The sequence below is a fragment of the Bombus affinis genome, chromosome 2 (assembly GCF_024516045.1).
Source record: "Bombus affinis isolate iyBomAffi1 chromosome 2, iyBomAffi1.2, whole genome shotgun sequence".
Taxonomy (NCBI): Eukaryota; Metazoa; Arthropoda; class Insecta; order Hymenoptera; family Apidae; genus Bombus; species Bombus affinis.
The window spans coordinates 869,600-889,831 of NC_066345.1; the positions used below are offsets into that span (position 1 = coordinate 869,600).

Here is a 20,232-nt window from a genome sequence, read left to right on the forward strand (position 1 = left end):
ATTGTTAATTAATATATGGATGGCACCCCCAGCGGGACACCATCTTCAAGTTTGACTATTTTATTTCTTCAGTCAGGTCTGTAGGGTGTTTTCTCGAACAAAAGTTTTCTTCTTATTTAATTTGTACTTTACGATTTGTTCAGATGGACATTTGGTAAATTTTTCTAACTTCATTTTTAAGTAACATGTGGATGGCTACCCCCAGCGAATACCATCTTCGAGTTCGACTATTTTATTTCTTTAGTGAAGTTAGTAGGGTGTTTTCTAGAACAAAAGTTTTTTTTTTTATTTAATTTGTACTTTACGATTTGTCCAGATGGACATTTGGTAAATTTTCCAAACTTAATTGCTAAGTAACATGTGGATGGCTACTCCCAGCAAATACCATCTTCGAGTGTGACCATTTTATTTCTTTAGTGAAGTTTGTGGGGTGTTTTCCAGAACAAAAGTTTTTTTTTATTTAATTTGTACTTTACGATTTGTCCAGATCGATATTTGGTAAATTTTTCTTACTTAATTGTTAATTAATATATGGATGGCACCCCCAGCGGGACACCATCTTCAAGTTTGACTATTTTATTTCTTCAGTCAGGTCTGTAGGGTGTTTTCTCGAACAAAAGTCTTTTTTTCTATTTAAATTGTACTTTACAATTTGTCCAGATGGACATTTGGTAAATTTTCCAAACTTAGTTGCTAAGTAACATGTGGATGGCCGAGCCATACCATCTTCGAGTGTGACTATTTGATTTCTTTAGTGAAGTTAGTGGAGTGTTTTCTTTTTAGTCTTCCACTGTTCGCACTTGGCAACGATTTTGTAGTACTTCGGATTATCTCGATGCCCAACTTCCACCGATTCACCGACAAAATTTCTGAAAAATTATTTCGTTGATGAATCGGTGTCCGAAGAAGACGAAGATTAAATATAACGCACGGGTAAGTTTTACCCGCTGGCAGTTTTTTATCTTGCCACTCGTTCTTCTCAACTTCCCTACCACATTTCGGATAAATGCTAATAACACGTTTTCTTTCTCAAGAGAAGCTCGTAAACGTCCCGCAGGAATTTTTCGAAAGGGATCAAAGATGTCCATTTTTTAACATCCTCCTTTGCTTGGGAGGCGAATTAACCAACGAGTACTTAAGAAAAGATCTGCGTGAACGGAGTACCTTCACCCGGTGTTTGCTCTTCGGCCGGTGCTCACCGCCCATTAATTAAATATCACTTCTCGGAAGAGCGTTTCCTCGTCGACTTATATACGCGCCATACGAGAATAATAATCACCAGAGAATAATAGCGCCTAGCAGCATTTGCGTTCAGGCGATAACGCTTCTTCGTCTCTTTCCTTGTTTCTTTCAAGCGGAACCCCTGCCGAGATAGCTCGCGGCGAACTTTGCACGCAATTGCTCGCGTATCACTTGACGAACCGCACGTTGCATCGCAATAATTATCTCGCTAGATCGCGTGACCGCTCTTGCAATACAGTGCCGCCGATATAACGACCCTTGTAATTCCGCGCGCTGAACGCAATGCCAGAGAAAAATCGAACACGACTCATTATCGACCCACTTTGCTTCGCGGCTCCAGCAGCATCGATCGATCCACATCGGATGTAATCGACCCATTACAGCCGATAATTGATGGTTAAATTGCCTCAGCTTGATCGAATATGAGTAGATCAGAATTGGGTGATCTCCACCTTCGCTCGTTTCCTTCAGGTTTAGTGCATCGAAGCGTAATTCTTTTCAGCAGCGTTTTGAATCGTGTTTTCTTTAGAAAAATGAGAATACGGAAAAGGAAATTATTTATGACGCCGAAAAGCACACGCGTTAATGGTCGCCCGTTTCTTCGATGGTGCAAAAATGGTTTGTTGCAAAAATTCGAGAATAACGCAACTGGAAAATCACAATTTTAGAGATAAGCAGTTTGAATCGTTGTGATTTTGTATGGACATTAAAATGTCCAGACATTTTAATTTTCTTATTTATTTCGACAAATTCACATTTATCCTTAGAGCTACCCTCATTCTGTGTTACGACACTCTTGACGCAAATTCATTTCTTGATCGACATTTACTGGATATTATGTGGTTATCGTCCAAAAAATGTTCAGCAAGAGTCAAGTATATTATTTCATCGCCAAATTCACAAGTTAAAGTAACACGGTGTTGTAAAAAGATACAAAGAAGCCATCGTCATCTTTTCAGCAATATTATGATAGCGCAAGATACGACGCTACTTTTTAAACTTCGATGAACGTCGCGCTTTTGTTGCAACGACGCAACTAAGATATTTGGAGGTTTATGTAGAGGATGGTTGATCGTGAGATTTATAAGACGAGATTGCTCGTTGTTGAAACCGTCAAGTGTATTCAAAATAATAAATAAATTAATACAGACCATAATCGCTCGTATTAACAGATTCGCTAAAGACAGTGTAAATCGCTAATTAGATCGCTGATAACTGATAGATAACTGATAGATACTGAACTCTTTACGATCACGTCTGTTTATTTATACTGGTGGGGGGAGAGCGGGAAAATTCAAATTCGTCTTCGCCTGACGGTTGCACGTAGCGGCGACATTGTTTTACCCGGAGTATATTTATTATTGCATTATGCGTATCCTAACGATATTGATATTCCAAGGCAAAAGAACAATATGCTTTGAATTGTCTTGTAGCTCGTGTACCGCTACAGATATATCACCGTTGAAGCAAATCGATAAGAGCAAACGTAAAGATGCAATAGCGACACGAGCCTCTTGGTATTGTAAGATTTGAATTTGACTCTAAGTTAGTGTAACAGATGCGGTCGACGTAGTTTGTGAGAGAAGATATGTAACCGGAAGGCTTGTAACCCCATTAGGAAATCGATAAATGTACTAGTACCGCTATTGCTAAATTAACTCGTAAAAAGTACCAACAGCAACCGTATTTTCTCTGTACTAATAATTCAAACACTGGAAATTTCGAGTTATGCGGTTGTTGTAGCAAATGAGCGAATTGTAGAATTGGAGGATATCCAATTTTCGAAATTATGCCTCGTAAACGAAATTTCCATCCATTACCATACCCTGTAACGACAATGTATTCCAAGAAAATACCTGCTATGCATGTACCGTCTTTCGTTAAAGATCTTTATCTCTTCCTATGGATGATTACGCTAACCACGACCGTGATTCATGTCGAGGTTAAATTGTATCGTAAAGCTTGTTTTATGTTTGGCCAAGCGTTTCTATGAATTTCTGCTAATTAATGACGTATACAGGTGCGATCAGATATATATTTCATGAGTAATGGCGCATTAATATGCGCGTTACATGCCGGCTAATTCTAGCAATTGGCTGCACTATATCCCTGTTTCAAGGAAAAGAAACCATACGCGTCGCGCAAAGTATGCGCACTTACACATTTCAATTACGGTTGATCCTCGTTTTCGGTTCTAGCGATCTAAAACAATTCCAAAAAGACACATACGGGTCAGAAGTTTGCAGTCCTGATGGCTATACTTTACCCAATGTAAGGAAGTTGCCTAATGTGTAAGGAATTTTCATACGGATGACATTTCATCGCCTAACGTATTACTTGTATCGTATTCTTAACTGATAGTATCTGTTAGGGATTGTTGGAGATTGTTTGAAACTGTTTGAGATTGTTTGAGATTGTTTGAGATTGTTTGAAATTGTTTAACCCGTGTGTTAGCACAGAGATGGTACAAGTATTAAATTGTGCACTCAAAAATGACAATTAATTCTGACCTGTCAGAAACTTGGACTAAAGGCAAGCTCAAACACGGTCAATAGTTGGGTCAAGTACCAAGTAAATCCAAATTTACACCGTTCACATTGGAGGACCACTGCGAATAAAACGAGCATGAAAACGACGTTTCTCGACCACAATGAAACAACATGAATTCGGGTTTACTTGCTACTTAACTAAACCACTGCCCGTATCTGAACCAGCCTTTAGGCCAAGTTTATGACAGCTTAGGATCAACTGCTATTTTTAGATGTCACAATTTAATGCTTCTAACCCGGTTCTAACGTTCCTAGTGATACGTGACTTATTATTACTGCGTAGTAATTTCTCATATTTTAGATAGTATGCGTTTTAGTTTTCCTGTCGTAATAACAAATATCCTGTCATCAACCTGTAGTTTCGAAGAAGTCGTGCGACTAGAACCAGTCGCCTAACAGGTCTCTAACGAGGTCGAACCTGCTACAACTTTGTACAAGATTGACCAAACTACCGTCCACCCTTATGGTGAAGTTCCCTTTCTGAAAGATAATGCGTTCAGGGTATAATGGAAGAGACGACCCGCGATCTCTTAAAAACCTTCAGCTCACGGAGTTCTAAAGAGAATTTTGGACGCGACGCAATGAGAGTTAAAACAGAGTTTAGAAATCGGCAAATGTTCGACGTAAAGTTAGGGCATTATCCGTGCGAGATTGCAAGGTTGCTCTCAGACTATCAACGTACAGGATGTATCGCAACATGTGAAATCAAGTCAGCAGTGAATAGGAGACACGGAAACAATGAAAAAAGTTTACTTCAGCACGTGTTCTATCTGATCTTCTTTAGAGAAGTAGTCGAGTGTCTGGAGTTCCATCTGGTTTCGAAGTTTTCTTCCAAGTTACGCATCCGTGAGAAAATTGAGCAAACTCGAGCAAAAAGGAAGAATATAGAGTGGTTAACAAGTCGTCGATACTTCGAGCTTCTCAACTAGAACGATCAATACGTATTGTCAATATTTATTGATAAACTGCAGTTCCATTGAGAAACTTGAAATACCGAATATTGTTGATTGCCAAACAGAGGAAACACGAGAAATTGCACGAACAACGTCTATTTTCAGGTAAATACGATACGTAGGGCATTAAATTTAATTAATGTTTGTATAAATAATATCCACTGCGCATCACTTATGACCCAAATTTATCGAAACGGGATTGATCATTTCACGAACTGATCGATTATTAATGCTACGTGTTTTGATATGTAACACTATAGCTGATATAGCGTGTTTCAGCAAATCACGTTTAACCAAAATATTTCGCTTTGAAAAATTATATTGCGATGGAAATTTCATGTTTACGATATTCGCAGATATATTCCTCTTATTTAATATATTGTCTCGAATTTTTGTCGAAAGAAAATTGAATTAAAATTTCATTCTGTTTCAAATACTAGTGATTATCATTTTTTCTTTGCTTCTTCTTAAAATCTACATTTCATTTCACATACAAGTCACAGAATATAAAATTCTAAACGACCATTGTACGTCTCATAACAGATAATACTATCTCGTGTTAGTGATTATTCTAAATATGTTTATTTATATAAATTGGTTTATCGGAATCTTACTCTAATGATATAAAAATATTATAAGATATAATACTATAAAGATATTTCTTTTAAAAAATGTAGTTTATTTAGTATATTACGTTATATACAGATGTACAATAAAATTCCATAATTGGAAAATAGAAGCGAAGAGAAGCATTCAATTTACACTAAATATCGTTAGACGTTCTATCACTTATGACCGGCAGTGTACATTTCCTTCTCGTGCAACGCTTTAGATTATTTGAAAACGGAATGTTACGGATAGATTGTGGATACACTTATGCGAATTCCTATTTTTCTGAATAATTAAAAAATCGGAACTCTTGCTAATTCATTAACCCATTTGCGTCCAAGCGCGGATTAATCCTCGCGTTGCTGCTGTCTTCTATCACCAAGCGCGCATTATTATGCAATCGGACGACTGTCTTCTATCTGTTTTCTATCAGTCGCTAAGTATTCTTCAGATGTAAGAGATTTTTTTTTTTTATTTATTAGAATATTTACAATCAATTCTCGTTGAGAATTTTTAGTAACTTAATTTGGCGTGATACAATGACATGGATTATAATAGTTTCATATTGTCGGTTCTAGTAGAAACTAAGGATTTAATCTAAAGGGTATTTTCTTTTTAGTCTGCGGGTCTGGTTATACAAACATGAAACCTAATCTGTCAAACGTTGTGATCTTCTTGATAGAATTAATTTCTTATTCTTTTAAAATAAATAATTTTTTCTTTTTTCCTCTGTTATAAAGAACGTAAGGTGCGATGTTTGCGAAGTAATATTGTCTACCAATAGTTTTAAACAATAAATTTTCGATAAACTCTATGAAGAATTTGCATGTCATTTATTGCACACACGACCGACCGCGTGCGATCATAGGGACCAGTCCTCTTAAGTAGGGCCATGGTGCAAATGGGTTAAAAGAGCGAAACTTGTTAATTTTAAGGTTTCATTAATTTCAAGGATTTTATTAATTTTATTAATTTCAAGGATTAATTGAAAGGGCAAACTTAACGAGGTAAACGTTTTAGCCGCAAAATATTGCAACGAGTACTATGTTTTGGTTATTTCATGTACTTTCTTTTATACATTGTGTGCATTCTATATATTTCTTCGTCTTCAGATTTTTCATAAATAGTGCCACTAATAAATTATCCACTATTTTTCTGTTGTCAGTTACTTTTGAATACGAGAGAACATCGAGCCTCACGTAGAGTTTATGAACGTTCTGATCTTTTTCTATGAGAAAGAATAGGACTAAACAAACCACTTAAGCTATCTATGGACGAACAACGCTTAACTTTCCATTAAGCAAAGTCGCACTTTTCTAGCGCGCATCGTTTAATAACGGTGATTATTTTAATAAATTGTTCCACACTTAACTTTCACGCAATTATTACCACGCTACCTTCCCATGAATCACCACTGTTCCGCGATCTCGCATTACTTTTCAATTTGCGAGTAATGCACATACGCTCATCTGCATATCGGATTACATACGACTAATTGTAAGAAGAAGAAAACGGCCGACAAGGCGCACGCAGGGAAGGCAATTACGCGCATAAATATGTAACACAGGATGTTTCGCGTTCGTATGTAATTGGCTGGCTGAATCAACGGTGATTTGAACAACCTATTCGTACCGTATAGGAATGGCCATTTCGTACGACTCTTTGTAGATGTAGCATGTAACATGCAAAACGTTTCGCAATTTTCTGCGAATCGATCATCGTTTATCCGTTTGGAACATAGTATAATATGGTACTTGATTGGTCACTCTAACAATCATTTATCAATGACTTCGATGTGCTTACTAAGATTTCAATAACTGGCTACACGAAAAACATAGAAATCGTTTGCTTAAAGAAGATTGGCCATGCATTGTTGACCATTGCATCTCGATGTACGCAGGATATTTTTAGGCAAAGTAACTTCTCAGTTCTTTAACTTGAACTTTTACATTGTTAGAAATCTGAAAATGATAATTGTTCAATATACTGTGTTATTCATTTATTTATTTCTAAGGTTATCTTAAAATGGCCCCATTAACTGAGTCGTTTTCCACCAGATAAAGTAACTTCTCATTTTTTTCGTTTTTCTCATTTAAACTTTGCTTTGCTTAGAAGAGTCACGCTAACATGTTGCAATAAAAACTACTGGATGATGTTCTAGAAACTTGCAAGAGTTTCTCATCAACAATTCTTAGAGATTCTTTAAAACACAAAGATCTAACAAAAATTGCGTCTTAAATAATCCAGTATGCAGATAAAGTCATTAAAAACAAAGTTAAAAACGAAGGGTTAAATATCTTTTAAACTGAGCGTTTCCACGTATACAAGTACACCTTAGTACATGTCTTGTAAGGGACCAAAAAGTTGATAAAAATACTATATAGTTTCGTTTAAAAAAAATCAGTTCCACTTTGCAATTGCACCGGTGCATTTTCGAAACAGCTAACACGACAGTAGGATAAAGCGTGCTAAACAGTGCGAAATTTTCCTCTACGATCTTTCTCTATTTTCACGTGGAACAGAGTTACCTATGTTATTTATTTTATTGTTATCATACTCTTGTTATATATGTTATTGTTGTTATACTTGTTCCAATTGCTAGAAACACCCTGTATAGTAGTTCTGTTTCTTCGTGCTGTACTATACACGTTCATGCACGCTGTCCTACATTTCGATATTACGTACTTATTCCATGTACTTCGCTTAATCGCAACTGTAGTTCTAATACATGCTACTGCTCTCGAGCTTATTCACATTAAATGTGTTTGAGATTATGCTAAATCGAGATATTGTGCGCTTTGAGGTAAGCTAGAATCCTTCGAAATGTAGATATTTGGACATTAGTGTATTGTCAGTAGATTGCGGATTTCTCTGCATTCATAGGGAATTAGCAGGAATGCGAATAGCGCAAATAATGTAATATGCCAAGGTATGCAAAACGTTCAACGTAAAGTATTTGTTATAATATTTAGTGGGCGAAACAAATTTCTATTTAGCTTTCGTTTCTTTAATTATGTTGGTAAAATTATAAAAGTGCATAGAGGTGCGCAGTCCAATTACTGGCGAAAATTTGGATAATCATTGAGATAGTTTTATATTATTTTCTAGAAATGTAAAGATTGTCGCTGCGTCATCTTCAATTTAAAGAAGTTTCTGTTTAAAATGAATTGTTATATTGTACGTTAAAATATTTCTGCACAAGTGGCGTTCAAAGGATACTAAAAATTTTGTAAATTGCTTCTCACTATTTCGTAGTGATCCTGTTTTTCATGAAGCAACAGGAAATTGTCTCTAGTCTGGTAAAGTAAACGCACCTAATTCGATGACTTTGAATTACTTGAAAATCAATTGCTCCAGAGGTGAAATATTTCATTATTAAATGTTCAATAATTTAATAATCAACATGTTTCTCGTTAAATATGAAGTCTATCATAAGAAGAACACTATAAATCGAATTTCCATTTTTCGTAGGGAAACATTTCCAAAATTCAACACTTGATTCATCTCGTGTGTTTCGTACTCTTCAAAATATACAAAATATTTCTCGTCATAACATTAAATTATTGCTTGTCTTAATATTTAATTGTACCTTGGCTTCCACAAAACTTCGTCATCTAAAGTCATCTTAGGTGACTCCATCAATTTTGGGACGTAGACTTGTTTTCTTCTTATATTTTATTTTGCAGAAAGTATTTCACGTTGTCTCATTCATGAAGAAACGCATATTAAATAAACTTAAATAAATATGCGATTACCAGATATTGTAGCTTCTTTTCTATCAGTTACCAAACTTTTACAACTGCTATTTCCTATGTCTGTTCTATCATTCACAATGTACCTTATATTAGCCACTTTTAAAAAGTTTACATCTCTGGAGCCGACACTTTCTTTTTGTTGCTTTTCCATTTCATTTATTTTCCAGAAGAAACGTATCACAAACATTTTTTACAATATTTGTAATAATCGTGGAGGAGCACTCGTAGCTTACAAACAGATTACTTCAATTATTCTTCAATTAATTGAACCTGAACTGCCAATGCTTGTAATACGTCAGCAATGGTTGATTTAAATGTTGATTTATTTTAAATCTACTTTGTCCTTTTCTTTTTTTTTAATCCTCTGATATTAAATATCATGCGTACTGTCACATAGTTACTGCTAAAATCAGAAAATCAACAAATATGTCCCTGTCGTGTTTCGCTTCTGTGATCGCCATATACATGAAATGTAACCAGAATTCAAATATTGTTATAACTTAGCGATGCATATGTCCACGTTGCTATGACTTACGACGACGCGATGTAAACAAGGATGCAACAAAGGATGGTATTAGTATTTCAGTCAGCACATCGTAGGATAACATGGCACAGCTGCATTGTTCACGCGACGATGCAAGACCAAATGTAATGCATCGTTTCCGCGCGCGTTGCATCTCGACTTGGAAACACCGTGAAATCTCGTCTTTCGTCTCGTACATACCGCCATTATTTATCCGCCTCGAGCGTAACATATATTTGACGCGAACGATAGCGTGGCATCCTCGTTTCGTTCAGAACTCGCAAGCTTCAACAGGAAGAAAAAAATAGTTTCGAAGCGAAGAACGTAGAATTGGAAAGATATATCTATTTCACTGCTATCGCTTGAATTGCAACATGGGAGAAAAAAGAACTTAGAAACTCTTATAATTAATATTAAACAGTGTACTACAGTTTCAAGCCAACACAGAAACATCATTTTTCAAATGAACATTATAAGGAACAATTCATTATTATCCAGCACTGTATGTGAATAAGTGAACATCGTAAATGATAGTTTATTATTATCCATCACTGACACGAATAACTGTGAACATGCATAAAACAGGAATATGCTGATCATAAGTATAAGACATCTATTCTTTAAATTTATTTAAAAAATGTGTTTCCATATTATTTATTGGCAAGCACAAATTTTGTATTATTTAGTATTTTACATCGTAAGGCGCGCATGATGTGAGTGGAATTGCAGATATGATGAAATAACGAGGGAATAAAAACAGTGGAGCACATTCAATTTGTACCAACCATTGGAAAATGTTTTCATCATACGATACACATTAACACTTTGACTGCCACGTTGGTCATATATGACCGACCACGGTTTCTCCTGTGACGCCACGGTGGTCATTAATGACCGAAGCGCTTGAACTTCTTACGATTGTAAAAATTGTATGAAAATTGACAATTAGGGTATTTTGAATATAACAGATAAATGAAAGATACTTTGAAATAAAAAGTGCCCCATTGAACAATTAAACATTTTTATTAGAACATCAATAAAAAAAAGTGAGAACAGATCTTGCATCTAACTGTGCACTGTGTTTACATCCATATCTTTCGGGGGTAATCTACGAATATTATTATAAACACAGCTTGGAAAATAATCGTAAATGCTGCTTTATAATCGTATAATTGAAGTTAGAAGTGTGAACATACCTTACTATTACATATAGAATGAGCAAATACTGTTTACTAATATCTTCTACACGTTTCAACAATATATTCTGGACGTTTTGCTTACGATGGAATAACAAATGCTAATGGTTCGTTGAAATAAACGAAGCTTTGTTATAATATGTCGCTATCAGCTGTTACCAAGGCGCCACGGTGGTCACCCGTGACCATCAATAAGATAAACAATCCATTGGGGAAGAATATTGTCTTACATCATTGATTTATTATTATTTTGCCAATATGCTTTGAATAATAAAAATACTCCCGTGGCGTCCTGAGCGAAACATGTGATTTCGGCGTGGCAGTCAAAGTGTTAATAATTGATCATCTTTTGCATAGAAAATTTACTTGCACAAGGCTACTAACAGAATACTATACTTTGAATATTTTGTATATTTTTACACTTTACGTGCACTTTGTGCACTCGCGAGTTTCTCATAAATGCATAAAAGTCTACTTATGATACTAATAATTTAAAAAGCTTGTGAGTGGAAATAAATTTAAATAGAAGGATCATAATTATTCGTAGACTATTTATAAAGCTGCATATCCGAACATTTGCTCGGACTGAGCACCACGCAAACGTCAAGCAAAGGGATATTTGAATAGGGAGGACAATCAGTCAGACGCGAATCGATATGGGCACGTCAAAAGCTGCGTATTCACCTGAGCGTTCGCTTCGAATGAGCGCCGAACGAGCTCCAAACGAATCTCGGAATGCATGGTCGAATCAGAATTCCTGCGGTGTTCATTCCGAGCAACCGCTCAAATAAACACGCAGCTTTGTCCTTCGCTCGTGATCGATAATCGTAATTTAATTTATTACGAAATGAGTTCGAATCAAATTGAAATTGGATTTTTGTGTAATTTTGGCCACAACTTAACGAGGACAATTAGTGAAACAGAAGACTGTTGGGTTGAGCGGAATATGAAATATCTTGATTTGTGAATAAATGAAAGATTTCATTGAAATTTGAATTTGGCGGACAAACGCGAGCCATTAAATATTTTCCAATTATGGATTATTAGCTAGTCTAAAAGAGAAGAAATTTTCTTAACGCGTATTCAATGCTAAGATGATTTTTATAAATATAGAAATGAATTATTTATCAGTTAATTGTCGTATGATCTTCTTATATGAGATTAGTTTTGGAAAAGGTTGTGAAAATTTCTGGAAACATAAATCTGGTATCTGGAAAAGGTTAAAGATATCATCCACTCAAGTTGAATAATTTTTTAACGCGTATTAATTATCAGAATTATTTTAACAGCAACTGTAAACGAAGATACCATAATAACGAGGTCATTCTAAAATAAAAATTCAAGAATTTTAAAACTGACCATTCTCATAAATGTGGAATAATGAGGGCAATTAATCATTGGAAATGTACATTGAATCATCAAAACACTTCTTTGATTAAATATATGATCTTCTGAAGAAATTACGGTTAAAATCTTATTTAGGAAAATGATATTCCGTGCGCGATTGTACTAATCGAATTACGTTGTACTTTAATTATGTAACTTAATCACATTGTACTTCAGTTACATAGTAATTCAATCACGTTGTAATCGAATCACGTCGTTCAAACTTTTCAATTAATTCAGTTGTTAATTACCGCAATCATGAGAGCAATTGAATTGCAACCTAATTGAAATACAATGTAACTGAATTACAGTTCTGAATTCGGAGCAAGTGAGATATATAAATCTGCACAACTCGTACATGGTACACTAAACTAACACAAGTGTTTCGATTTTTAGAACAATTCAAATGGTAGAAGTCCAGAAAAATTTTGCTGATTCCATGAGTATATTTTGATCGGCTATCACATTGTCGGTATCGTCGAGTATTCGTCGAGTATTCGTCGATCCGAGTTCGTCGATTGTCTGGTAAGGGAAGCTTAGCAGCCCGAAAGTTCAACAAAATTTAAAACTGCACGATTGTAGTCCGTGACGATGCTAATAAAAACGGAACAAGTTTTTTTACTGCTGAAAAAGAGGGTGAAAACAGCCCCCTTTGCCAAAGAAATCTTGACTTTCTATAGCACCGTGAATACTTAAAAAACTACGTAAAATACAGGAAAGAAGTTAGATCGGTACCCGTAGCGATATTCTTTACGGTCTATTCGTGAGAAATTTTCAGAAAGATTTTCCTGTTAAAAGAAACCTTGACTTTTCTTATTACCGTGAATATTTGGAATATTTAGAAACTGTATAGTATAGCGAAAGAAAGTTAAATCGAAAGCTGTAAGTTCTTCGTGGTTTGAAGAAATAGTTTCTTTATGAAAAAGATTTTGATCTTTACATTATTGTGAATATTTAAAACACCAGTTGTTCAATTATAATCTGTTTTTTAACTTCTCACATCCGCGACATAGACCGCGATAAAGAACATCACAACTTTGTACTTTACGTAATCGCTTTGCCTTCGTAAACCACTGCGTACACACCAACTTCAGCCAGGCCAGGATACATACGTGTAATAATGTCGCCATTGGTACGAAATCTTGCGATAGATTCAAACTTCTGTCAACTAGCTGCGCAAATAAAGACGAGCGTCGATGCTACATGGCAGTGCTACAGTCACGAACCGCAGATCTGTGTAATTTGTTCGCCGGATTAGATCTGGCTGGCGTACAACAAAGTTGCACATCTTGCAATGCAATTTGGGCACGGATCTACTCGCGATAACCTTTATGGAATTACCGGAATTGTTTGTCCACCAAACGTACAGATACTTCCACTGTATGTGACTATCAATTTGTTCTGCTTGTCTACAACCAAAGTATTGGATATTATTTACAAGAGATACGCCAATACCTCGAGGCAACCCATTTGCATAAAGAACTTCATGAATGAATTTAATCACGCGAGCCAGGCTTTAACGATTAGAAAACACAGCAAAAATCAAAGAAGTTTTGATATTTATTAGATTGTCCGATTAGGTTGTTTCATTTCATAAGGTGATAATAAACGAACAATTTCTGTTTTCTATTATTTCATTGAATTAGGTATGTTCCATTTCGTTATATTTCTATTATTAACAACAAAATTTTATTTGCAAAATATTATTAACAAAAAACATTGTTCGTCTATTATTCCCTTATAAAACGAAAGAAACTTTTCGGACAACCAAAATAGATCTATTAGGTCATCCCATAAGTTCGTTCCGTTTTTCGAGCGGTTATATATGCTAAGATTGTTTACATACCTTTCAGTTTCATGAAAAAATCTAATCCCCCTCTCGTTGTATAACTTCTTCCCATTTTTCAAGTGCATTGGTCCCTTATCGCCGTATGTTTATAAATCGACACATGAGATGCATACACAAAAGTCGGCACGAACTTATGGGATGACCTAATATAAAGATTTACTTCGTTCGATTATTTCCAGTCAAATTACGTCGACAACTACATTGTATCTCCGTGGTTTCATTCTTCGAATAGGAAGTTGAGGATTAACAGCGAAGTTAACGAGTATTAGACGCGAGGAAAAATTTGCCCCATTTCCTGTGCAAAAATTCTCGTGAAAAATAAACGTAGGAAATGTAGGCTTCGACATAATCTCTCTATTTCCTGACTTTTATAAAAGTAGACTCTGGTAGAATATAATTTCCAAAGAGAAACGAGAGTTCTATAAGATATGATAATTACAGACGTCTGTTTTATTATCACACGACTCATTCGGAAGTCAGATTGAACAACTTCATAAATCGAAGAGCAAAAGAAAACTATAGCGATGCAAATACTACTTTTTAAATTTACCGTGGAATTTCCTACTATTTACGTCTTAGTGGGAGTAAGTCATCCGTTTTTTTTTTAATTAATCATTAATCCCGTACTTTTATAACGAAACTGAGAAAAAGTGAACTTGATCAGTTTGTCTTTTGAGAGGCTCGTATATTATCTTCTCAAAAAGCAATTTAATCGAATTATATAATAGTATACTACTGTACGTAGCAATGATGATTACGAAAAGCCAAATTATTGCAGCTTGACCTGACTGTGGTTCCGTAACTGAAATATGTTCTATTAAAAATATGCAAGTGTCGCGATACTTTTGAATCGCACTGTAGATTAGAGAAAAATGAATCTAGAAAGTCGATACTTTCAGAAAAGACTCACTGGGATAAATTGATCTGGCAAGGGGTCGGATATTTTCCTTCCTACGTTATATCCTCTGGGATATAGCAAAGCTATCGTTCGAAGTCAGAAACAAAATGCTAGTAGCCGGAGTTATTCGAATTATTCGGTAATCTGATCGGAGGTATGCGTGCAATCCAACAACAACGAATCTTGGTTAAAAGCTGAACGACCACCGAGGCACGAATCGTGTTTAAACGTTTTGAATTTGCATCATCTGCCATTTGTCAGGGCGTGCGTTGGCTCGGGCGTTCCACAGGATGAAAGAGGGGCGATCATCCAAACAGAAAGTCGTCCACTCTTATCGTAATGTAATCTTCATTCACGCTCGCAAAGGCAAATCAATCTGACGGCAACCCGATTCCTAGCAAGTACGATTCTTCCCTTTCCTTTTTTGCCCATCTTCGTTACGCGACATTTATCCACTGGTTCGACTTCCCGGATAACAATTTGCACTACAGAAGCCAATCTTGCTTGTACACTCTCGCTCACAAGTACAGTGGATTCCGCTTATTCGAGCCGTTGGTGTATTTAGCACGAAGCTCGAACAGCAGAACCTAATCGAATAAACAGCCCTAGTTTTCTTCGCTTGAAATTGGGACTTGGGTCAGCGCGCCGCTTATTTAGCCCAAATGATTGCAGTACTCTGTTGGAACGAGAAGATAGCGAGCGAGGCAGCACAGGGATAGGAGATAGATTCGCTTCCTCGCTCGCTGTCGTGCGTTGCTATGTGACCTTATTTTTAACGTTACACTTTCGGACAAAATGCCTGTTTATCTGCACGATTGCATCGGATCTATTAGAAAGGACAAGTAACGGATCGGACCTGCATTCCTTTGCTTTGCCATCTTTTCGTAAAGTGCAAACGTATAAGATTACTCTCGAGCCAGTGTGGACGCTTAGGATACAGATATGGTGTTCAGGCAAACAGTTCGAATATTGAAACTCTACAAAGATTGCAATCGAAGACCTTACGAATCATATATAACGTGCCATGGTACATGAACAACGAGGATATATACGGTAGTCTTTCAATGATCCCGATCAGTCAGCAGATAACTGAATACAGCAAACATCCTGCTAAACAACTCACAGAACAGTGTTGGTGACAGAAAACTCACTGACCGCAGAGCTAACGTGCTCCGGAAACCACATGTTCGGATTAAAAAGACATAATCCGCTAGATCAGGCAAATAGATTTCCTCGAAAGGAAAATAAATCATGATCGCAAGAAAATTCAACTTGTCGCTACACACCGTAGATAACACTGCGGATTTACTTAGAACTCCTTAGACGAATTGGTTTTAAATGCTTGGTTTTAAACTTGCTGTAACTTTGTTAATCCGGAACAATCTTCGGCTACTATTTGTTTAGCTTTTTACTTGGCATAATTGAGACAGACGTTTAATAGAACCAAGAGAAGCTAATTCCGGTTGGATTATTAGTATAGTGTTAACTATATACAATATAGTATGGTTTCATTATAATCTAACGTTTCAAACGAAATTGTTCGTAAAGGTTTTGATCATTTTCTAATCATCTTTCAAATTTGCTTAAACATTGGCCGTTTGTAAGCCGATATTATACTGCTGCTTATAAGTTTTATAAGGAAATAATGGATGCACAATATTTTCCGTTTTATATTATTTTATCGAGTTGCGTATGATCGATTTTGTTCTATCAAAATGAAGATCACAACGTTCGACAGATTAGGTTTCATGTTTGTATGGATAATCATTATCGATTACGGGGAATTTTATTTCGTTTAGGCACACCGCGAATTTCAGCGAATACTTGCAAATTCTTTGCATTAATTCTTGACGTGTAAACCGTTTCTTTCAACATACAATAAAAATTCAGTGGAATAATATTCGGTGATCATGTCGATGTTGATAACTCGGCTCGTCCAGTTGAGATTATCAATTTAAACGAAAAGTAATCCTTAACCATTTTATTTCAAAGAAAAATGATAAATAATTTTATGTATTTTTGTTTTAACTTCTAACAAGGCACTTCCGAAAAGTGTCTTTCTTTTACAGACACGTCTCTTACAACAATGCATCTTTCTAAGTGGAAGAATGTTAAGGAATGTTAATTATTAAGCAATAGTATATTAAAATTTGAAACGTGATTCGTTGATGTATCTACTGATTTTATATATTATTATTCCAATTAATCAGGATGTAAGAGAAAAGCCGTTTGCAAAAATCTCTCAGAGACATCTTTTTATCAGATTTGTATTTTAAAGACTGTCCAAAACAAATAAATTGTTGAAAATGTTTTGCTATAAATTTTCTTGAAAAATTGTGACATTAACGTGTTTCATTACTATAAATGCCAATATTTCATTTCGTGTATCTATAACTCACGTTATTTCAATCAATTCTTACCATTTTTACCAATGATAAAATAACAATAGAATTTGTACTCGTTACTTATCAATGTACAATTTTTATTCGTAAGTTTGTATGTTGTGATGCTTTTGAGCTGTGACGAAAGTAACCTAAGTACTTACTTGCTTGGACGTTCGTGGAAATACATGAGATTAGGGGGACATTCGCAAGGGACTATGATTTCGTGGAATTATGTGATAAAAAATACGAAAAGAGTAGAAGAAAGGAGCAAGAACGTCTTCTCAAGTTCTGGACTAAAAGTTAACCACCTGTGTTTTACGATTCGAGAATATAAAAATACGGTTCGTCGTTAATTCGTACGACGATGTAATCTGCAAACACCTTGCGGCTTTTAAATCGTTGCTCGTGTGCAATGTACTTGTATAATTGGTTTAATAAAACTGAGTGGAACCAAGACGAGTCCCGCTACAGAAAACGAAATTATTTTGTCCGCTTAAAACCTGTTTTACATTGCAAGTTTCCTTTATAGATATGCGAGATATTTTCTTGATAATCATCTGCCATTTATCCGTACAAACCATAATTATATTTAACTGTTTGGTTATGCAGGTATAATATTTCTTTATGAATGAAACCTGAATCATTGAATATCGTAATAAACGTGCGATAATTACGCTATAACGAATTAAGAGATAATTCTAATAACGTTTGTCGCTCAGCCAACATCAATCTTACTTAAGGAATAATTTAATTTACGTATCTAGCGTAATTTATAATCTGAATTCCCAGCCTGTTTTTTCATCCATATACAGGGTGGTTGGTAACTGGTGGTACATGCGGAAAGGAGGTGATTCTATGCGAAAAAAGAAGTCGAAAATATAGAACAAAAATTTTTCGTTTAAGCCTTTGTTTTCGAGAAAATCGACTTTGAATTTTCGCTCGGTACGCGTGCACTTTATCACGTCTCGTTATAACGAATCTCACTGTAGATCGTTGTCTCGATAGATATTATCGCAGTTTAAGCTTGTTTTTGCCGTAACGGAAAATTAGGAATACATAATGAAATAATATGAAGTAATCATAAAGATTATTATTTAAAAAATTGCTGAAAATGTTGCCCATTCCGCCGAACACATACTTCTGCTCTTCTAATTAAATTTCTATGAACACTTTCTAAGTCGATTTTCTCGAAAACAAAGCCTCAAACGAAAAATTTTTATTCTATATTTTCGACTTCTTTTTTCGCGTAGAATCACCCCCTTTCCGCTTGTACCACTCTGTATATTTAAAATATACAATCCATAGACCTCTGTGCTGTTGGAAATTACAGTTTCTAATATTCACTAAATTGCTTTCATAAATTATAGCGAACGAAAGAGCAATTAAGATGCAACAAAATATTTTTCACGTAAAAATGAAATGAATGTTACAATGTGAATATAGCATACACACAGTACCGTTCAATTTGTATTAACTCCATACTAATTCAACTACGTACGTAACGTTTAAAATTCCACGTGAAGTATATGCATACGGTGCACGTGTATTTGCGCATTTTTCCAACGCACTTCGCATAGAGATTTCTCGATCTATCAGGTTGTCCGAAAAGTTTCTTTCGTTTCATAAGATAATAGATGAACAAGAATTTCTGTTTTATATTATTTCATTGAATTAGGTATGATCCGTTTCGTTCTATTTCTATTATTATGTTCGTGCATAATTCAATGAACTAATATAAAACAAAGAAACATTATTTCCTTATAAAGGGAAAGAAACTTTTTGGACAACTTAATATTTGAGAGAAAAGTAGAAAAGGATGAAACACCGTTGTATTCATCAAATATCCGACAAATTTCAAATATTAGAAAATTAACTCTCATCAAGTACATACTTATGAATCAGTAACGCACGCTGAATGTGCATTATTAGTGGAAACCATAAATCATCTATATTGCCAGCGATACAGCTTTCTCTCGCGGTAATGGATTTCAGTTGAACGTTTTATTACTGCGGTGTTGAATTTCGATGGTTAACGAATTGTAAATTCGTCCAACTACCCTACGGCTGCGTTACCTGAGATAGTAATAGAACCCAATTGAACTGTGGCAAGGTTATTGGAATTAATTGAGAATTTTTCATGAATAAAGGTTTGAATTTTTTTTTGCATAAAAAACCACATGATTTTTTCATCAAAACAATGCCAACATATTCCATGAGCGAAAGTAAGAGAGAAGGAAAGAAGAGAGTTGTTAGAAGTGAAAACAAAAATACATAAAATTATTTATCATTTTTCCTTGAAATAAAATGGTTAAGGATTAATTTTCGTTCAAATTGATAATATCAACTGGACGAGCCGAGTTATCGTCAACATCGATATGATCACCGAATATTATTCCGCTGAATTTTTATTGTACGTCGAAAGAAACGGTTTACACGTCAAGAATTAATGCAAAGAATTTGCAAGTAAAATTCCCCTTAATCGATAATGATTATCCATACAAATACAATTCCCCTCGTCAATAATGGTTATCAATGACCAAACAAAATTTTCATCAATTATTATTTAAACAAAATTATATAGCGATTTTTCGTAAGCAAAATCATTTAAACAAACATATTAATTCTTATACCGTGACTATTAAAATTTGCCGCGTAACAGTAATAGTCTCCGGTTAATACTCTCGTGGAAATCTTCGCGTAACTCGTGTAACGTAAACCGTTCAATGATTACTTTGCCGTGCGTGCATAAAACATTTGCTAAAGCAATAGCAACAATAGACGATGCACTGTTCCAGAATGGCGAGAATTTGAAGTTAGTCAGTTATATATCGTCCACCCTGTATAAGGTGGACGTCGCATGAACGTGGATGTCATTGGCGGAAGTTCGG

General features: G+C 35.3%; 1 protein-coding gene and 2 long non-coding RNA genes across 9 annotated transcripts in view; 1 reads left to right on the forward strand and 2 right to left on the reverse strand.

Annotated features, from left to right (window-relative positions):
• LOC126923852 (CCR4-NOT transcription complex subunit 6-like) overlaps window positions 1-20,232 on the forward strand; it is a 407,221-nt gene that overhangs the window by 287,112 nt on the left and 99,877 nt on the right. The gene's annotated exons all lie outside the window — the stretch shown is intronic.
• Window positions 1-20,232, reverse strand: part of LOC126924062 (uncharacterized) — a 128,883-nt gene that overhangs the window by 41,281 nt on the left and 67,370 nt on the right. The window lies entirely within an intron of this gene.
• Window positions 105-20,232, reverse strand: part of LOC126924048 (uncharacterized) — a 54,964-nt gene continuing 34,836 nt past the window's right edge. For both annotated transcript variants that reach the window (XR_007713391.1, XR_007713389.1), the window contains exon 2: window positions 105-559. This is a non-coding gene — a long non-coding RNA (uncharacterized LOC126924048). The remainder of the gene's footprint in view (window positions 560-20,232) is intronic.